The 20,455-nt window shown below is 46.9% G+C and overlaps 1 protein-coding gene across 1 annotated transcript in view; it reads left to right on the top strand.

Annotated features, from left to right (window-relative positions):
* Positions 1-18,176, top strand: part of LOC144679867 (RNA-binding protein 12-like) — a 215,431-nt gene extending 197,255 nt beyond the window's left edge. The window contains exon 3 of the transcript XR_013576443.1: positions 17,392-18,176. The gene's annotated coding sequence lies outside the window, so the exon portion shown is untranslated. The remainder of the gene's footprint in view (positions 1-17,391) is intronic.
* Positions 18,177-20,455: the final 2,279 nt, after the last annotated feature.

Below are 20,455 nucleotides of genomic sequence, written 5' to 3'. Positions count from 1 at the left end.
AACGAAAATTCGGACCTGATGAGAAATTTGTTTTACACCCTGCCAGATTTTACTCTCCTTTGACTTCAATGGAAAACAACAGTAACGGGATGTAAAACAATTGGCTGATTCGACCTTGCTAGTTTCTCACTGGGCGGGTTCTGTTAAAATGACCCAAAAGTTTCTTCATAGCCTCTCACAATTCTAACAAACAGCTACCAGTTACTACGTTTTATAACTCCACCCTTAGTTCTCCTTGTTCTATGTACATTGTTACAATTCGACTTCTCTCCCATCACTTTAATCTCAAGTTCACAGCAAGTAGCTGGTTTCCATAGCAGCCCTGAGCCTCCTATGAATTAATACTTACAACCTTATGCGTGATGCGAATAGGATAGTGTTACAGAATATATAATTACCGTGGTAACTACGCAGGCAACCTTCCAATTTCTCTTGACAATTTGGTAAGATGGGAAATACAACAACAACTTGTATTTATATAACACCTTTAAAGTAATAGAACATCCCAAGGTGCCCCACAAGTGCATTATAAAGTAAAATTTGACACAGTCACATAAGGGGATATTAGGTAAGATAGCCAAAATCTTGCTCAAAGAGGTAGTTTATAAGGGACATTTTAAATGAGGAAAGAGAGGTAGGGAAACGGAGAGGTTTAGGGAGGGAATTCCAAAGCTTAGTGCCTAGGCAGCTAACAGCATGCCTACCAATGGTGAAGCGATTAAAATTGGGGATACTCAAGAGGCCAAAATTAGAGGAGAGCAGATATCTTGGAGGGTTGTGGGCTGAAGGAGGTTACAGAGATAGAGAGGAGCAAGTTCATGAAGGGATTTGCAACCAAGGATGCGAATTTTAAAATTGAGGCATTGCTTAACTGGGAGCCAGTGTAGGTCAGTGAGCACATGGGATGTTATGTGAACAGGACTTGTGACTAAGCAAAGTTTGGATGCTCTCAAGTTTATGGAGGGGAGCATGTGGGACGCCATTCAAGAGTGCATTGGAATAGTTAAGTCTAGAGGTAACAAAGGATTTCAGCACCAGATGAGCTGAGACAGGGCAGAGGCAGGTGATGTTATGGAAATGGGTGGCCTTAGTGATTGATCGGATGTGTGGTCAGAAGCTCATCTTGGGGTCAAATGTTATTTTTTCAGACAATATCATACAGGAAAAAATTAGTCAAATTTATTCACATGACATGATCATGCAGAAGCACCTTGCAAGAAACTAGCAGTATTATACTTGACTTATTACATAACTCCCTCACAATGATAAATGACAGAATGAGACCTATTGAGGAGGCTTTGAAGGCAGGATCAGGAGGAAGGGAGAATATGAGGGTGAAGAGCTGTTGTGCTGACCACTTCTTGCCTCGAATTGATTTCATTGGTGGTGTGAAACGTCACCAGGGTCTTCCTGTTTGGGCCATCTGCCCTGCTGAGGCCAAAGCCTGGTGGAGGCTTGCTGGCAGCAGGCTAGGATAGCTGGCGAAGCTGGTTTTAGCTTCCTCCCTCCTCCACCGGAGGTGCAGGATCACTGGGCCACAGCTGCAGCTGCACTCCATTTGGCTGGAGGGGGTTCCCCTCTTCAATTGCCCTGGCGGCTGTGGCCAAAGTCCATATTAAAGAAGTGATGGAAGCGCCTTGCAGTAATACATCCTACAGTGGCACCATCCACCTCTACCGGTGGGGCTGCCATCCTTCCAAGGCTGCGTGCCCTCTGATTGGGCCTGCAGCCTTAGAAACCCACCTGTTGTCCTTAATTGGACTGCTGACACTGGCAAGTGCAGGATCAGGGCTTAGAACTACCAACCTGTGATCATTTTTAAAGGAGTTAGGATGCTGCCCAAAGAATCTTGAATTCTTTGATGTCTATTTCAGTAACTGATGAACTGGGTCTATGATGAAGCTTTGATCATTGCAGTCTAAAGAATATTTTGTGATGTGTGTCCTAAATTTGACATTTGCAACTTTGAAGCACAGAATCACAGAATTGTTACAGCACAGAGGGAGGCCATGTCTGCACCGGCTCTCCAAATGAGCAATTCACCTAGAGCCATTCGCCTGCCTTCTCCCCGTAATCTGTGACTTTTCTTTCTGGATGTATTTTCCCTACCAAATTAAATATTTTGCAAATTTCTAAAAGGTTACCCTGTGAAGTCTCATTTTGCCACTTCAGAACTTAAGAATTTTTTTCTCATGTCGCTTCCCTCTGATGCTGGGGGCCTAGTTGTTCTCATAGCATTTCACAAAATTACTTGAAGGTCAGAATTTTAAGGTCCCATCGTGGTGGGGATTGGCTGGTAAAATACAGTGAGCCATTCAAAACTCCATTGACTTCAGCGGGAATGGAAAGCCCCGCCAGCAGGACGGACTGTAAAATGCCACCCTAAGGGTGGGAGTATCCAGATTTGCACTAAGTGCAGTAGCCGGCAGGTAAAATGACATTTTACCTCCCGGCCGCGATGGCGGGTTTTCACGCCGTATCGTCCCAAACCCGCCACATTATTTATGCATTCCCAGGAAACACGCTGTTTCCATGGTGGGCAGGGTCCCATTCGCCCGGCCGCCATCATCCTGTCATTGCATCACACCGGGCTCCATATTTAAAGCCCAGCCACAAGCACATGTCTCAGTGTTTCCAGCTCACCACTGCTGCACAGAAGACATGGCCCTGAAACCGAAGAAGACTGCAGCCTCCAGTTTCAGCGACACGTCCCTCAAGCACCTTTTGGATGCCATGGAGGCCCGCCAGGATGACCTCTACCCCTGCTCTGGCCGCAGGATCGGCAGAAACAGCAATAATCCGGCTTGGGAAGTGGTGCTCAGCGCCAACACCCTTCAATAGAGGACAGCCACCCAGTGCTGCAAGAAGATGAATTATCTCCTCCATTCTGCCAGGGTAAGTCACTCTTCCCATCACTCTCAACTCACACACTCACAAACCCATCACACATCTACAGGGCCCTCACTCACTGTCAGTTCAAGGGACATCACCATTCACTCTCTCTCACAAACCTTCATTATCCTCAGCCCGTCCATGGGACCACTCACCATCTACACAGGCCAGTTATACTGATCATCTGGCCTGGCAGGCACCCTGCTTACCCTCCATCTCTATTCATGCAGGACAAACTGGCACACAACAAGAGGGAGAGGTCGCAGGCTGGCGGCGGAATGCCCGAAATCAAGTTCCTCACAGACTTTGAAATCAGAGCCATCCAGCTGGCCGGCCGTGACTGGACCGGTCCTGTGCTGATGGTGAGGTCAGCACTGCTCTACCAAGTGAGGATCCAGCAGTGCAACATCCATCGATGCTGTGACTGATGTGTCCTTTTTCACAGGCCACTGCCATGCACTGATTACCTGTTCTTGCTTCCGGAGGCACATCTGCCAAACAGCCAATGGAGTCCACAAACTAGGGCCTGCAATCAAGCCCTGAAGAAACCTCTGGAGATGAATCTGAAGGCACCCTCCCTAAAATCCCATCATAGCACTTACCCATACCCTCCACCAGCGCAGAGACACACACCCCGGTGGGACCTAGCTTTACAGTAGCCTTGGGATCACAATCTGGTGAGCACATCACATTGTTTGATCCACAGCAGGCGGTGGCAGGGACTGTGTTTGGGACAGTGTCCAGCACTTGGAGGACTGCTGGAAGCAAGAACTTTCCTGAGTCTGAGCCAGATGACAAGCCTCTGGACTCGGTCATGTCACAGTTGCTGCAACAGCAACGGCAAGCCTGGGAACATCAGGAAGGGATGTCCACTGCACTCCTCAGATTGCAAGGCACCATGGAGGGGTCTGTCCACCTTCAGGCTGAGGTGAAAGCGCTGGCATGCCAACACACCGAGGTCAACACTGGTAGGATGGTAGCCGCCATGGAGACCTGGGTCCAGGACATCACTCCTGCTCTGCTGCGTGGGCTTAACTCCATTGCTGATGCCATAGTGGGCCTCCAACAGTGTGTATATGAGAGGGGTGCTGGGCAGCTTGATCTCACTACAGCTATCCCTTCCGCTCACGGAAGAAGCTAGGGGCCCTCGGGCACCCAGAGGGAGGAGGATCAACAGGTGCACACTCTGGGACCATCTATCCTGGTGACTCCAAGAGTGTCCGGCACATCCAACTCTCCTCTTCCTATGACCTCAGCAGCTCCAGCTCCACAGGCTGAGGAGGGTGTCACTGCCACACAGCAGGACACCAAAAGCAGGCCAGGGCCCTCCAGGTCTCAGCCCTCCAGAGGATGCCCACCAAGGTCATCACAGACAGGGCATTGCAGTCAGCAGGCTGCCTCCACCTCTGCTGTGGATGTCCAGGGAGCACCAAGACATAGCGACAGGGTTAGGAAAGTTAAGGAGAATTAGTTGCACAGCCTGGGCATGGGTATTAACCACTTGTACACAGTATTCACTATTGTCAATTAACTCCCAAGAATGTTTCCCTGCCTGTGGCTCCTTGTTCTGATGAGCAGTGTTCGTGTCACTCAGATGTGAAACCTTTCTGCACAAGATAAAATGCAGGTGTCTCAGCCCAGGGCCTCTTCCCTGTGCTCTGTGCAGCCTCTGGATCAAAGTGATGGTCTGGTCACATGCTCCCTGGACAGATTAGTGATGCCTGCACCTTGATGGTCCTTGTCATTGCTGCCAGAATCTAATGCACAGGCGCCACAGAGTTCTCTCATTCTCTCTGTGCCTTTAAGGTGGGGCTGGACCCCATCTCTTCAGCATCTGTGACCAGTGACACTGTGCTCCTGAAGGGGCTAGGTGCTGAAGGTAGACAAACCATCAGATGCTTCTAAAGTTTCATGGCTGTGTCTCTCTGATATGACCCTGGTGACAGAGTGTGAGTGAGCTGCCCTCGGCCAGACAGGAGTCAGACATTCTCAGAGGCTATGTCAAGATTTATGGAGTGTCCTCACTGCATGCTATCATCATCCTCCTGCAATTGAGCAACTATTTGGGCCTCCACTGCGTCTCCATGACAGGAGCATTCTCATAAGTATACGCGTGCTGCCATAAGCCAGACTGGAGTCAAAGGCTCACAGATGAGATGTGAGAATCTATGGGATCACCTCTCTGCATGTCGTCATCATCCTCCACAAATCTGGCAGCTATGAGGGCCTCCCGAGCGCTCCTGCCTCACCTAGCCAGTGTGACGGCCTCATCCCCATCATTGTTGCCTTCGAGGACCTTCTCACCCTCATCCCTGTCGATGTCCTCCTCATCAGAGGAGACGTACAGCTCCTCCATCTCCTCCTCAGCCAGCTCCTCTCCCCGTTGCAGGGCCAGGTTGTAAAGGGCACAGCAGACGACGATGATGCGTGACACCCTCTGCGGACTGTATTGCAGTGCTCCACCAGACCAGTCCAGGTACCAGAACCTCATCTTCAGCATCCCAATGGTTTGTTCCATCAAGTTGTGAGCTGCAGCATGAGCCTTGTTATACTGTCTGCTACAGTCTGAGGCCACCGCATGGGTGTCATCAGCCATGGCCGCTGTGGGTAGCCTTTGTCCCCAAGGACCTCTGTGGACCCTGGAAGACTGCAGGGATCTGTGAGCAACTCAGGATGTAGGCATTGTGCACTCCCTGGAAACTGTGTGCACATCTGCAGGATGTGTTTCTGGTGGTCTTACACCAGCTGCACATTCAGCGAATGGAACCCCTTGCGATTGATGAAGTCCACTGTGTGTTGCGACAGAGATCTGATCGCACCCTGCACCTGTGGGAAACCCAAGATCTGGGTGAATCCAATCGTTTTTGCATCCTGGCTGTCCTTGTCCTGAGAGAAATGCACAAAGTTGTGTGCCCTCTGGGCACGCAAAGCTGGCATCCATGAGCTCATGGATGCATTTGTGGGTGGAGGCTTGTGAAGTCCCAAAGCGGTCACCTGTGGAGACCTGAAAGGAGCCACTGGTGTAAAAATTGAGCACCGCCGTCACTTTCACAGCCACTGGCAGTGGATGCTCTCCATGTCTCCTTGGCGCCAAGTCCTGCAGGAGCTGGCAGAGGAGACCATAGACATGCGCAGTCTTCAGTGACACTGGTTCTCAGTCATCTGCAGGAATAACATGCAATGTCTATAGACCCTGGGTGTTGCTAGGCGCCGACTAGCGACAGCTTGTTGTGGCTCTTGGGCAGCGTGTGCGGGAGCCCCAGCTGCCCCTTCTTCCTGAGATTGCTGCTCCTGTCTCTGCGCAGCCAAGAGCTTCAGTCGCTATTTCCTCTTTCATCTTTGCTCTCTGTCGGCCATCAGACATACAGATAGTTCACCAGGCTCCATGATCCTGATGCAGTCCTCTGCAGGATGGAAGACAGAGACACGTGGTTAGCATGGGTGTACTAAGAGTTATGGGTGAAGGCCCCTTAAAAATTCCCGGAGACTGCTGGCCACCACTTGGATAGCCAGAAATTAGTGCACCGCATGGCTGCCCGAAACCCTACGCACTTCCGCCCCACTCCATCTGACCAATTGGCGGCAGATTTACCCATTGGACTGCATGCTGTGCTCTCAGCTCAGGCGCAGGCATCCTCCTCACCCACACTGCATGGCTCTGCTGTTAGTTTGAATCGTGGGGGCGACTGGTCCAAACCAGGATTCTGACATTGCAGGGGGCTGTGAGCGCCTCCAGCAACGACTGTTTCATGGGCAGCTTTAGTGAGGAGATTGTACAACGTGTGCAGTCGACCAACTGTTCTGCAGTCCACTAAAATGCTCATGACTTTTCTGTGACGCATCCCGCAGGTGTGCACACAGTTTCCAGGGAGTGTGCACGATGCTTACATCCTCAGCCGGTCACAGATCAGGGGGCAGTGAGTGGGTGGGGTGGTGGGGGAGGTTTGGTGAAAATCTTTGCAGCACTTGGGTGGCACTTTGATGCCCCTGAATTGCTTGAGTGGGCAAATAAGCCAGAAGCCCGAATCCAATCATCTCAATGTGGCTGAGCCTGAACTGTCTCAGTTGCGGAGAAATGGCCACTTTATATGGGTTTGCCTAATGCGTGGCCACTTCCCTCGACAACCCTACCCCCAACCCCAAATGCTTGTGCGCTATATTCAATGGTTGGCCCTTCCCCCCACCCCCTCAGAAGTTGCCTCAAAGGCAAGGCAAGGCTGCCCTTACACCCCCCACCCCCCCCCCATCCCCCGCCAAGTCATCTCAAAGGCAGGGCTGCCCTTAACCCCGACCCCTAGTACCCCTCAAGCTTGAAGTCCAACAGGCGACCCTGGTGAGTGCTGCACAATATTGCTGTGGACTCACCTCCGAGTTCCCCTCAAAGTGCAGGCCGCCAAATGCACGTCACTTATGTGCTGTTGTGAAAGACATGCTTTCCAACTGATGTGGACGGACGATCTAGCCGGGGGTGGGGGGTGTACGATTCTCTCAGGCTGGCCTTATAATGATATGCTGATGTAATACAATGAGGTTCCTTACGTCCGATGGCAGGAAATGTGGTGGGCCATTGGTGGTCTGAGAGGGTGATTGGAAACTGGCTTCCCGCCATCGTAAAATCGACCAAGCCCAAAGCCAGCAGGCATGGAAAACTCCGCCCTAAGAGTCAGAGAAAATTTTGAGAAGCCAATTTTGTAGGAAGTTATATTTGCAGTTAATTCACTTTCTTCAGGAGATTAAATAGTGTCTCTGTTGGTGTAAATTGTACTTCAAATGTAGAATAAATGTCCTTGCTAGAATGAATGTGTTTAAAGAAGCATGGATCAAGAAAACGTCATTAATCCCATTAAATTGTTTCTTGCCAGAAACAATACATAATATATTCCATCACAAGTTCAACCTGACTAATTTCAGGGGAAAGTTTATGAAGATTTCCCCTGAACCCTAAGGTAAATGAATTATTTAGATTCATTTCATTTGGAGTTTTTCACTGATCAGCTGGAACTTTCTGTCCCCATTGGCGTTGGGCGTCATGGCAGGCGTGAGCAGACAAAATGGTGACAAGGCCAAAAATCGGTTTTACGCCGTCATGAAACCAGTTTGCAATCGTCCGCTCTGCCTGTCAATGGCGGGCCACCTTTTCCACCGTCCAACATCAGGAACCTAATTTCAGTGCATTTGCATCTCATCATCTTACCTGTCCGCCGGAATCATCCCCCCACACTGGATCATCCGGGCACATTGGCGTGAATGCGTGCCGATGTGTTTCACAACAGCATTTAAAAATCCTGCACCTGGCAAGCTGAACTTCGAGGGGAAATCGGAGGTGAGGCGCACACTAACGTTGCGCAGCACTCATGAAGGCCGCCGTTCAACTTCAAGGAAGGGCAAAGGAAAGTCACTTTTTCCGGGCTGGCTGACAGTGCGATGCCAGGGCAAGGGCTGCATTGCAGTTGGGGGGTGCAAAGCAGCACGGTCTGATGGTAGTGCACAAGCATATGCGGGGGGCGGGGGCAGGGGGGTGGGAGGGAAGTGGCCATGCATTAGGGAAACCTTGTATTAAGTGAGCATTTTTCTGGAGCTGAGACAGTTCAGGTACTGTTACATTAACATGCTTGGAATCAGGCTCCTGGTGTATCTGCCCACTCAAGCAACGCAAAGGCATGAAAGTGCCACCAAATACTCCTGAACTTTTAGACCCTTGGGTGAAGACTGCAAATTAATGAGTGTTTTAGGGGGCTGCAGAACAATTGGATAACTGGGCACGTTGTACAATCTCCTTGTGAAAGCTGGTCTTGGAGCAGATATTGGTGGAGTTTAGCTGATCTGCAACCACAGTAAATGCATCCTGCAAGTCTGCACACTGTTCCCTGGAAATCAATATATCTCTCATCCCTGACATCTTCCAGGATCCACAAATGCTGCAGTGTTCACTCCTCGGGGACAAGGTCTACCTGTAGAAGTGGTGGCTGATGACACACGTGCGGTGGTCTCAGACTGCAGCAGAGTGAAGGTATAAAGAGGATCATGCTGTAGCTCGCTCTTAGGTGGAGCAAACCATTGGGATATTGAAGATGAGGTTCTGGTGTCTGGACCAGTCTGGTGGAGCCCTGCAATAGGGCTCCGAGTCCACCGAGGGTGTCACAAATCATTGTCTGCTACTGCGCCCTTCACAACCTAGCGCTGCAATGGGGGGAGGAGCTGCCTGAGAAGGAGATGGAGGATCTGCATGTCTCCTTCGATGAGGAGGACGTTGACGGGGATGAGGTTGAGGAGGCCCTCGAAGGCAAGGATGACGGCGATGAAGCCCACGTGTTGTCCAGATGAAGCAGGAATGCTCGGGAGGCCCTCATAGCCGCTAGTTTTATGGAGGATGATGACAACATTCAGTGAGGAGACTCCATAGATCCTCACATTGCATCTGTGAACATTTGACTTCTGTCTGACTGATGGCAGGCACATACCCTCTGTGATAAGGCTCCTGTCATGGAGATGAAATGAATGTCCATAGTCCCATTCCAGGAGGATGATGACGACATTCAGTGGGGCACTCCATTGATCCTCACATAGCTTATGTGAATATCTGAGTCCTGTCTGGCTGATGGCAGCTCTGTGAATAGGGTCGTATGATGGAGATGAGGCGGGGAAACTTTAACTTCTCCTGATCCTATGGCGTCCTTTGTGAACTGAACCCTTCATGACCACATTGTCACTGGACAAAGATGCTGATGAGATGGGGGGCCAGCCACACCTCAAAGGTGCTGAGAGCACACAGAGAAATTGATGGACTCTGTGCCGCCGGCCCAGGGCATTCTGGCAGCAATGATAAGCCCCATCGAGGTGCAGGCATGACTGATGTGGCCAATGGCTGTGAAACTCTTTCGAGTTATCAACAGTCACAGATTGCAACTCGTTCGAGTACAATCACAGTTCTTGGTTTCCGGGAGTGGGACATGAACCCACAATCCTCTGATTCAAAGGCGAGGGTGCTATGAACTGAGCCACAGCTGACACCTCCCAATGGCTGTGAAGACGCACAATCAGTGTGCTGGGAAAGTTGCCCAAAGCACAGGAGTGAGGCCTGGACTGAGACATCTGCCTTTATCTTGTGCCTGGACCAAGCTTTCATTTCAGACTGACATGAACACTGCTCAGCAAAGCAAGGAGCCATAGACTAGGTGACATTGTTGGGAGTTAATTTACAATAGTCAACAGTGTGAACAAGTGATTAATGCCCACGTCCACAAGGCAAAACTACATTTTCTTAAGCTTCCTAACCCTGCCACCACTTTTTGGTTCTCCCCCAACATCCACAGCAGAGGTGGAGGCAGCCTGCTGACGGGTATCCTCAGGAGGGCTGAGACCTGGAGGGCCCCGGTCTGCCTTTGGGCTCCTGCTGTATGGTAGTGGCACCCTCCTTGGCCTGTGGAGTTGGAGATGTGGGGTCATAGGGAGAGGGGATTCGGATGGGCTGGACCCTCTTGGAGTCACCTGGATGGATGGCCCCAGGTGTATACAGGAACGGTCCTGAACATCGCTGGCCAGCTGGAAGACTCTATTTTCAAAGACTGTGAGGACCTCTCCCTTTTGTTGTGTGCCAGCTTGTCCTGTATTAATACAGATGGAGAGAGTGTAAGCAGGTTGCCTCCCAGGCCAGATAATAAGGATGCCTGGCATGTGTGGGTGGTGAGTGGTGTCATGGACGGGATGAGGACATGATCTGCAGGGCAGATGAAGGTGTGTGTGAGCATTTGATGTTGATGTCCCTCCATCTGGCAGTGAGTGAGATCCCTGTAGATGTGTGATGGGTTTGTGAGTGTGTGAGTTGAGAGTGATGAGAAGAGTGACTTACCCTGGCGGAACAGAGGAGATCATTTGTCCTCTTTCGGCACTGGTTGGCTGTCCTCTTTTGCAGGGCATTGGTGCTGATGACCGCTGCCACTGCCTCCCATGCTGGATTTGTGACCTTACTTGCTGGTGTTCACCCAGAGGCTCCACTGCTTCCAGTAGGTGAGGCAGGCATTGCTAAATTTGGGGGCAGCATATTTCCTCCCTTTGGCAGCCATCAACTCCTGGCAGTTTCTTATCCCTTGAACAGTGTTAGCTCTGTGCAGGGGCAGCCTTTAAATATGGCGCCCAGCTTACTGAAGGCCTGAGGTGACGGCAGGGCAAACGAATCAGAGGTTGCCCCACCAGCAACCCAGTGTGTTCCCTGGGAATGCATTAATAATGAGGCAGGACATGCCAGGAATGGGACAATACGGTGCGAAAAGCCGCCATTGCAGCTGGCAGGTAAAATGTCCTTTTTCCTGCCCACTACTACACTTCGTGCAAATCTGGGGCAATTCCACCCATCCTTTGTAGTGTTATGATCCCCAGTTGAGGTTATCCCTGGACAAGCCTGATCCCAGAGTGGAACTCAGCTGATAGATCTTAACTTTTATTTTTGTTTGTTTACGTACGTGGAGAGGAGCTACTGAACAGAGTCACTGGAGTCAGCTAATTAACTTATAACAAAAGAATAGAACATTTATTCAACAAGAAAAGGTGAATTATATTACAATACTTCTTCACCCTCAACCATACCTTTACACATACATACAGATTTGTAAGGGTAACACAAGTTAAAAAAGCTATCTTATACTTTAATGTTCACAGTGTGCAGAATTTTATGCTGATTGGGTGGGCGCGCCCCAACCTGATCAGACATGAAATCACACAAGATGACGTCGGGGCGAGCGCCCTGATGTCATCCCGCACTCGTGCAATATTTCGGTCAGCAGGCATGCAAGAGTGATGGAGCTATGCCTGCCATCAATTAAGAGGCTAAATACTTGTTGTATTTGCATACTAGCCCTTTGTGATTCATGCACGAGGACATCCACATCACTCTGCACTCCAAAGCTCTGCAATCTTTCACCATTTAAATAATATGTTTCTCTTTTATTCTTCCTGCCAAAATGGACAACTTTATGTTTTCCCACATTAAGTTCCATCTGCCAGATCTTTGCCCACTCATTTAACCTATCTATATCTGCTTGTAGCCTCCTTATTTCCTCTTCACAACTCACTTTCCTACCTATCTTTGTGCCATCAGCAAATTTGACAACCATCCCTTCAATCAAGTAATTTATATAAATTGTAAATAATTTAGTCCCCAGCACTGATCTCTCTGGTATGCCACTAATTACATCTTGCCAACCTGAAAAAGACCCATTTATGCCTACTCACTGCTTCCTGTTAGCTAGCCAATCTTCTTTCCATGCTAATATGTTATCTCCCATATCATGAGTTTTTATTTCTTGCAATAACCTTTGATGTGGCACTTTATCAAATGCCTTCTGGAAATCTAAGTACAGTACATCTACCAGTTCCCCTTTATCCACAGCACCTGTTACTTTCTCAAAGAGTTCCAAAAGGTTAGTTAAACACAATTTCCCTTTCACAAAACTGCGTTGACTCTGATGGCCTTGAGCTTATCCAAGGGCCCAGATATAACTTCTTTAATATTGGTTCTAATGTTTTCCCTATGACAGATGTCTAGCTAACTGGCCTGTAGTTTCCCACTTTCTGTCTCTCTTTTTGAATAATGGAGTTACGTTTGCTATCTTCCAATCTAATGGGACCTTCCTCGAATCTAAGGAATTTTGGAATATTAAAACCAATGCATCAGCTATCTCACTGAACACTTCTTTTAAGACCCTAGGATGAAGTCCATCAAGATCCAGGCCCTTGTTAGCCCGCAGCTCCAACAATTTACTCAGTACCACTTTTCTGGTGACTGTAATTTTCTTGACTTTCTTCCCCACTTCCATATCCTGGTTTATTGCTGCTTCTGGGATGTTATTCCACAAATATAGGATTAGTTTTTTAGGGTCAGAGAAATCGTGCAGCGGTACAGCAAAGTTTCACTAGATTGGTTCCTGTGATGAGGAGGTTGGCCTATGATTGGATGCTGAGTAAATTGTGTCTATACCCTTTGGAGTTTAGAAGAATGAGATGTGATCTCGTTGAAACATTCAAGGTTCTGAAGGGGCTTGACAGGGTAGACACTGAGAGGTTGTTCCCCTGGCTGGGCAATCAAGAATGTGGGGGACAGTCTCAGCATAAGGAATCAATTGTTTAGGAATGAGATGAGGAGAAATTTCTTCAAAGGTTGTGCGTTTTTGGAATTGTCCACCACAGAGATTTGTGGCTGCTCCAACATTCAGTATATTTAAGGCTGAGGTGGACAGATTTTTGGTCACATAGTGAATCAAGCTATATGGGTTTAGGTGGGAAAGTGGTATCAAGGCAGAAGATCAGAAAAGATTGTATTGGAATGGTGGAGCAGGCTCAAGGGGCCCCAAGGTCTACTCCTGCTCCTAATTCGTATACTCTTATATAAAGTTCTTCAGCTGTATTTATGACTGTTAAAAACCCAGTTACACCTCATTCAACACAAGATGTATCTTTTTCAAAGTGAGACTAACAGTGTAAAATGAGGAAAGTTTACACCAATTCAAGTGATTGCTGAGATCTTTATCTGCAAGGACTGCACATAACAGCACATAAACTTGCTTTCAGTTTCACAGAACACTGACAATTTCACCATCATTACAACTGCAAAGCACAGGCCACTGTTTTTCGGACATTCCCATGGGCCAAAATTTTCACGTAAAATGACGGGCGGTGGTGTTGGGCGAGTATCCCGACATTACCACGCGCCATCGCGATATTTCAGTGGGCGGGCATGCAATGATCTCCGATGAGTGCCCGTCATTAATTAACGGGCCACTTAAGGCCCTTGAGGCAGTAATAGACTGCGATTTTTTGGGGCTCTTGCGATCTTCAGATCGTCACACAGGCGCAACGGGCAGGCGGGCAGGCCACATTTTTATAAACCTCACCCACGGGTGGGATAAGAGAGGTGAATGAGATCGTGAGTGTTATTTGTCAGGCATTTAATGCTTAAACTTACTGCTACTTGCCTATGTGAGCAGGAATACTTCCAAACTCATCACAGCTGCTTGGACAGGAGTAACAGGCTTCAGGTCAGGACTCTGGGGTAAACATCATTTTTGGGGCCTTCCAGGTTTCAGGAAGCCTTCTCTTACCCTGGGAATGGGAGCTGTGCTCTCCACTGGAGGCACCTCCTCTGAGGAGGAAGGGAGGACCAGGAGGTAAGGAAGCCAGGAGTTCACATTCAGCCTCCAGGGGAGCCACCTTTGGGAGGAGAGGTGCAGGCACAAGGGGCATAGGGCCAACAGGAAGTCCAAGGCAGAAGGGGCTGCAGAAGATGCCACTATCCTGCTGCCAGGGTTTACTATGTCTGAGATGCAGTGCCGAAGGAGGCTCTGTCTCTCAAGGGAGACAGTGACCTCCATCTGTCAGATGATAGGCCCTGAGATCTGTGGCACCTGTGTGCATGGGCACCCCATGCCAGTGGCGTTGAAGGTCACAGCTGCCCTCAACTCCTATGCCTTCGGCTCTTTCCAGGGGTCGGTGGGTGACCTTTGCGGTGTCTCCCAGTCAGCTATCCACACTTGTGTCAAGCAGGTGACAGACGCTCTGTTCAGGCGTGCATTGACTTTCATCCACTGCCACTGGGACAAGGCCAGCCAGACACAGCGAGCCAGGGGGTTCGCAGCGATTGCTGGCTTCCCCCGTGTCCAGAGTGCAATAGGCTGCACACATGTGGCCATCAAGGCGCAAGCGAGAGAGCCCGGTGCCTTCATCAACAGGAAGGGCTTCCACTCCATGAACGTGGATTTTAGTAAAATAAGGCAGGATCTGGCCAAGGTAGACTGGGAACAGTTACTTGTGGGGAAATCTACAGAGGAACAGTGGTGGGTGTTCAAAAAGGAAATGGGGAGGGTACAGACTCAACATGTTCCCTCTAGGGTGATAGGAAGGAGTAACAAACCCAGAGAGCCATGGGTGACCAGAAATATTCAGGTTACGATGAGAAGGAAAAGAGAGGCTTTTAGCAGATACAAGGTAAGCAAATCAGCAGAGGCATTAGTGGAGTACAGACAGTGCAGGGTGGAGCTTAAGAAAGCAATTAAGAGAGCAAAGGGGGATATGAGAAAGCTCTGGCTGGTAAAAGTAGGGAAAATCCCAAGATATTCTATAAGTATATCAAATCAATGGGAAGAGGATAACCAGGGAATGAGTCGGGCCCATAAAGGACCAAGGGGGCAATCTATGGGTGGAGCCAGAGGACATCGCTAGAGTGTTGAATGAATACTTCACGTCCTTCTTCACCCAAGAGAATGAGGTTAAAAGTATCGAACTCGGGGAGAGAGACTGCGAGGTTCTTAAGCAAATTGATATAGGGAGTGACAAGCTATTGGAGGTGTTGGTAAGCTTAAAAGTGGACAAATCTCCAGGTCCGGATGATTTGTGTCCCAGACTGCTGAGGGAGGCAAGGGAGGAGATCGCAGGGGCTCTGACCCGAATTTTTAATTCCACTCCGGCCACGGGGGAGGTGCCAGAGGACTGGAGAACAGCTAATGTGGTTCCGCTATTTAAGAAGGGTTGTAGAGATAAGCCAGGGAACTACAGGCCAGTGAGTCTCATGTCAGTGGTTGGGAAACTATTGGTGAAAGTTCTGAAGGAGAGTATCTATCTCCACTTGGAGAGGCAAGGTTTGATCAGGGATAGTCAGCATGGCTTTGTCAGAGGGAGGTCATGCCTAACAAATTTGATTAAATTTTTTGAGGACGTGACCAGGTGTGTAGATGAGGGTAGTGTAGTTGATGTAGTTTATATGGATTTCAGCAAAGCCTTTGACAAGGTCCCACATGGGAGACTTATAAAGAAGGCAAATGCATATGGGATACAGGGTAATTTGATAAGGTGGATTCAAAATTGGCTTAGTTGTAGGAGGCAGAGAGTGATGACAGAAGGATGCTTTAGTGACTGGAAGCCAGTGTCCAGTGGCGTACCACAGGGATCTGTGCTGGGCCCCCTATTATTTGTCATTTATATAAACGACATAGAAGACTATGTGGGTGGTAGGATTAGTAAGTTTGCGAATGACACAAAGATTGGCCAGGTGGTTAACAGTGAGGTTGAGTGTCTTGGGCTACAGGAAGATATAGACGGGATGGTCAAATGGGCAGATAAGTGGCAGATGGAATTTAACTCTGAAAAGTGTGAGGTGATACACTTTGGAAGGAGTAATTTGACAAGGAAGTATTCAATGAACGGCATCGCACTAGGAAGTTCTGAGGAACAAAGGGACCTTGGCGTGTGTGTCCATAGATCTCTGAAGGCGGTGGGGCATGTTAGTGGGGTGGTGAAAAAGGCATATGGGACACTTGCCTTTATCAATCGAGGCATAGATTACAAAAGTAGGGAGATCATGTTGGAATTGTATAGAACCTTGGTGAGACCACAGCTGGAGTACTGTGTGCAGTTCTGGTCGCCACACTGTAGGAAGGATGTGATTGCACTGGAGGGGGTGCAGAGGAGATTCACCAGGATATTGCCTGGGATGAAACATTTAAGTTATGAAGAGAGGTTGGATAGACTTGGATTGTTTTCGTTGGAGCAGAGAAGACTGAGGGGCGACTTGATCGAGGTGTACAAGATTATGAGGGGCATGAACAGGTTGGATAAGGAGCAGCTGTCCCCCTTAGTTGAAGGATCAGTCACAAGGGGGCATAAGTGCAAGGTGAGGGGCAGAAGGTTTAGGGAGGATGTGAGGAAAAATGTTTTTTACCCAGAGGGTGGTGACGATCTGGAATGCACTGCCAGGGAGGGTGGTGGAGGTGGGTTGCCTAACATCCTTTCAAAAGTACCTGGATGAGCACTTGGCCCATAGCCTTGAATGTTATGGCATGCCAAGTGCTGGTAAATGGGAATAGGTAGGTAGGCAGACAGCTGCCTCAGGGAGCTGCAGATCTTCAAATGATTAAATAAAGGTTTAAAAAGCTGCATCACAATCAAGCACCTGAAAATGTACGTCATAAAAATGCTGTCCACAGATATTTATTTTAATTTTATTTCATAACGGAGATTTCATCCCGCCCTTGGATGAGGTTTCACTCAGAGAGGCATGAGTCTTTGGAACTCTCTTTCTGAAAAGGTGTTGGAAGCGAAGTCTGTGAATATTTTTAAGGCAGAGGTGGATAGATTCTTGGTAAGCAAGGGGGTGATAGACTATTGGTGGTGGTGGGATGCAGATTTCAGGTTACTATCAGATCAGCCATGATCTTATAAATGGCGGGGCAGGCTCGAGGGGCTGAATGGCCTACTCCTGTTCCTTGTTCGTATGTCCATATGTGGAATATCATTCTCCATTATGATTTTTAAAAAGCTATAGATTTTTAAAGTAATAGAAACTATACCTTTTTAAATGTTATTTATAATAATTTGGTTTCTACATTAATTCCATGAATAGTCCCAATCTTAATTTAAATCTCTTTAAATTGATTAACAAGTGAAAGATAATCTGTGCTTTTTAATTCCTGATTTACTGTCTGTTAAAATTCTTCAATGCAATTCGCTGTTTAGCTTGCTTGATGACATCACTGTGGCTGAAAGCTGGAAACCCTGTATAGCTGGCACCAGAATGAAATTAACATTGGAAAAAGTGAAATCAACAGTACAGAGATCACTAAATATTTGTGGGCAGCTTTTTTCAAGGTCAGCAGCCAGTGCCATCACTTGGCCACTAACTGCAAATTCGGGCCAGTACAAATGCTATTTGTGCTGTTCCTGCTATTTCCATATTCTACTGATGAATTAAAGAAAATGCCACAGAATAATGTTTACTTCTGAAATTTCCATCTCTCTGCAACCAAACTGACAATGGATAAGCAAGGAAATCCTCTCCTGTTGTCTTCCTTTACATGAAATGGTCCAAAGAAGCCTGTGTAATTATGCTCCATACAAAATTCGATTTCTCTTTCCATAGCTAGGCTTATAAATGTCAATCCCAATCTTAAGCAAATTTTTATCTGATTCGTAAACACAGAAATAACTGCTTTACTTAGAAATCTATTTCTTGCGTATGATCATGTGGGAAGTAAAGATCTCCTAATTTCAAAACTTACTTCAGGCTTATTAATTTTGTACTCATGTCCTCTGCTCTGTACTCAAGAGTCCCATTTGGATCATCTCTTTTTACAATCTTCATTTCCCAAGTGAAAATAAATTCAATTCAATCCTGAGTGGTTCTGTTCATAGCTAAGAGCATAAATGACTGAAATTATGTTTGTTTCCCTTCTCTGAACCCTTGTAGATGCATTAATGTCTTTTTGAAGTTAGAAAGACCAAATTGCATGTAGTATTCCAAATGTTACTTTACCAATGATCAATTTGGATTCAAAGCTACTTATTTCAATGTATAGTTCAATGATCTTGTGGTACATCCTAGTACAAGATACCTTATTTCATATTTTCTTAAGTGCATATCACCACAAATAAGTAATTTGTCTTTTTACTAAAGTATGCCAAACCAAGATGGTATTATAATATTTTGAACAGAGGCCTTTCGCAAATTTATATGCTCTGTTGTTTCATTAAGGTCATTTATGAAGTTAAAGCATTTTAAAATAAGTTGTATTTTAGATTTGCACAACATGTCACTGCTAAATAAAACTTTACCACATTTCTATAATATTCAAACTAATAAATAACTGCATGACATTTATAATGAATAAATACAATGCACATCTGGGGCAAGTACCTAAAACCATAACAGCTGCCTTACAAAAAAGGGAATATGAATTTCAGTCCAGTAATGCCAGCTCCATTATCTTTTGAGGGCACGTAATCTAGGATCATCACAAAATCTGAGGATTATCACATCACCGCATTAGCTACCGTTAGGTTTGAAAGTTAGCACCCAAACTAGTTCAGATTTATGCTGCAGTCAATTTCAACACAAAACAAAACAACAAAAAAAGACAATTCTAGTTTCATTCATTCCAGTTTTCCCTGTATTTGTGAGGATTAAACTGTACTCAGGAAGGCTGGGTGGGTCCTGCCAGAAGGAATGTAATAAATTTCATTTTGTGTGAGTAGTGTAATATAAGAGTATCTGGTACAGGGAAGGGTTAATGTGGGACTGGGAAACTGCCCACAGTGTGATGAAAAGAGATACATGGCCTCAGACTAGAGAAAGCATGGACTGGACAGAGACTTGTGCAGAAGCAAGCATGCAGTTAGCTCATAGCTTGGGTTATACCCTGTACATATGTACATAGTTATGTTTTATCAACAAACACTTAATATTCAACCATACAAGACTCAAAATCTCTTCGTGAGATCTATGAACAGACCTACAACATACAAAATGGTGGCAGTGAATGGGGAAATTCAGGACCTCAGAGAAGCTGGAGCAGAAATTCAGAAGTTGGAAAATTAAAGGAACAGCATTCTGACTTGATCGAAAACACCTGAAGTGAAGACAAAGAACGAGATCACCTAAAAGAAGCTCCATTGCAGAATTGGAAGCAGAAATGCAGAAAAAGAAACTCCACTGTGCAGCTGAGGGCTGCACAAGATCTCGTGGAGGTCTATTGTGAATGGCCACAGAGTACAGAGTTAAAGAACCTAGGCAGGGATGAGCAAAAAAAAAATACAGTTCTAAGCCAGGGCTGGCTTAGTGCTGTAAAAAAGTTCGAGAAGCTAGTTTCCGAAATCACCGTGTCTAGCTGGGTTCAGAATTGGTGCCATATCACATGGTGGCTGAGATCATTGTGAAAAGAAAATAAGCGGAAGGTTTAAAAACCTCAGCCAAAGCCAGAATTTGATTGTAAAACGCCAAAAATCACTCGATATTGCAAAGAAGGCCCAGAATAGTTGATTAAGTAAATCACTGCACAAAACTAAAGACAAAGAGGTCGGGACTGCCATCACCGTGGGATCCTGCCAAAACCTGACAAGCGCAGGAAGACTCTTTGAAAAAACGGTTACTGCATTTAAAGCTGTATTCCCCTGAACTTTAAAGCAACCATGGGCAACAAATCAATATTACCAGACAATTTGGACTGATCCAAGGGCCAGATCAAAAACCAAAATTAGGAATTTTGGTGGAAAAGATTCTCAAAATTCATGATAGTTTGAGGAATAGCTAAAAAGACAGAAGCTGAACAAGTAAATACACTACTTTATTCAGTAGGTCTGATAGCCAATGATATTATTGTGAGGCAAGGATTAAAACCTTCAGAAGAAGTTCTGAAATCATTCAATACATATTTTAATCTGAGATGCAACAAAATTTTACAGAGAGCGAAATTCAAACGTGCCCAGCAGCCTGGAGAATTTATAAACACATTATACAGACTGGCTGAAGGCTATGACTAGGGTGACCTTAATTCAGAACTCATAAGGGACAGAGTTAATTTTGGAATGGCTAACGATGCCCTTTCAGACAAACTACAGGCCAAGGAAGATCTGACTCTAGAAAAGGCCATCCAAATAGAAAGACAGTCTGAAATCCACCAACAACACCAATCCATTTTACATGGCAAAAGAAAGCCATGGTACAAAGCAACCCCAACTGTCCAGCTAGTAAGGCAACAAAAGGGCAGAGAGACTCCAGACCAAGGAAGACAATACCCAAACCTAC

The sequence above is a fragment of the Cetorhinus maximus genome, chromosome 4, assembly GCF_964194155.1.
Source record: "Cetorhinus maximus chromosome 4, sCetMax3.hap1.1, whole genome shotgun sequence".
Lineage (NCBI taxonomy): Eukaryota > Metazoa > Chordata > Chondrichthyes > Lamniformes > Cetorhinidae > Cetorhinus > Cetorhinus maximus.
Note: the sequence above shows the minus strand (reverse complement) of the source record. Positions and strands in the feature narration are given on the sequence as shown.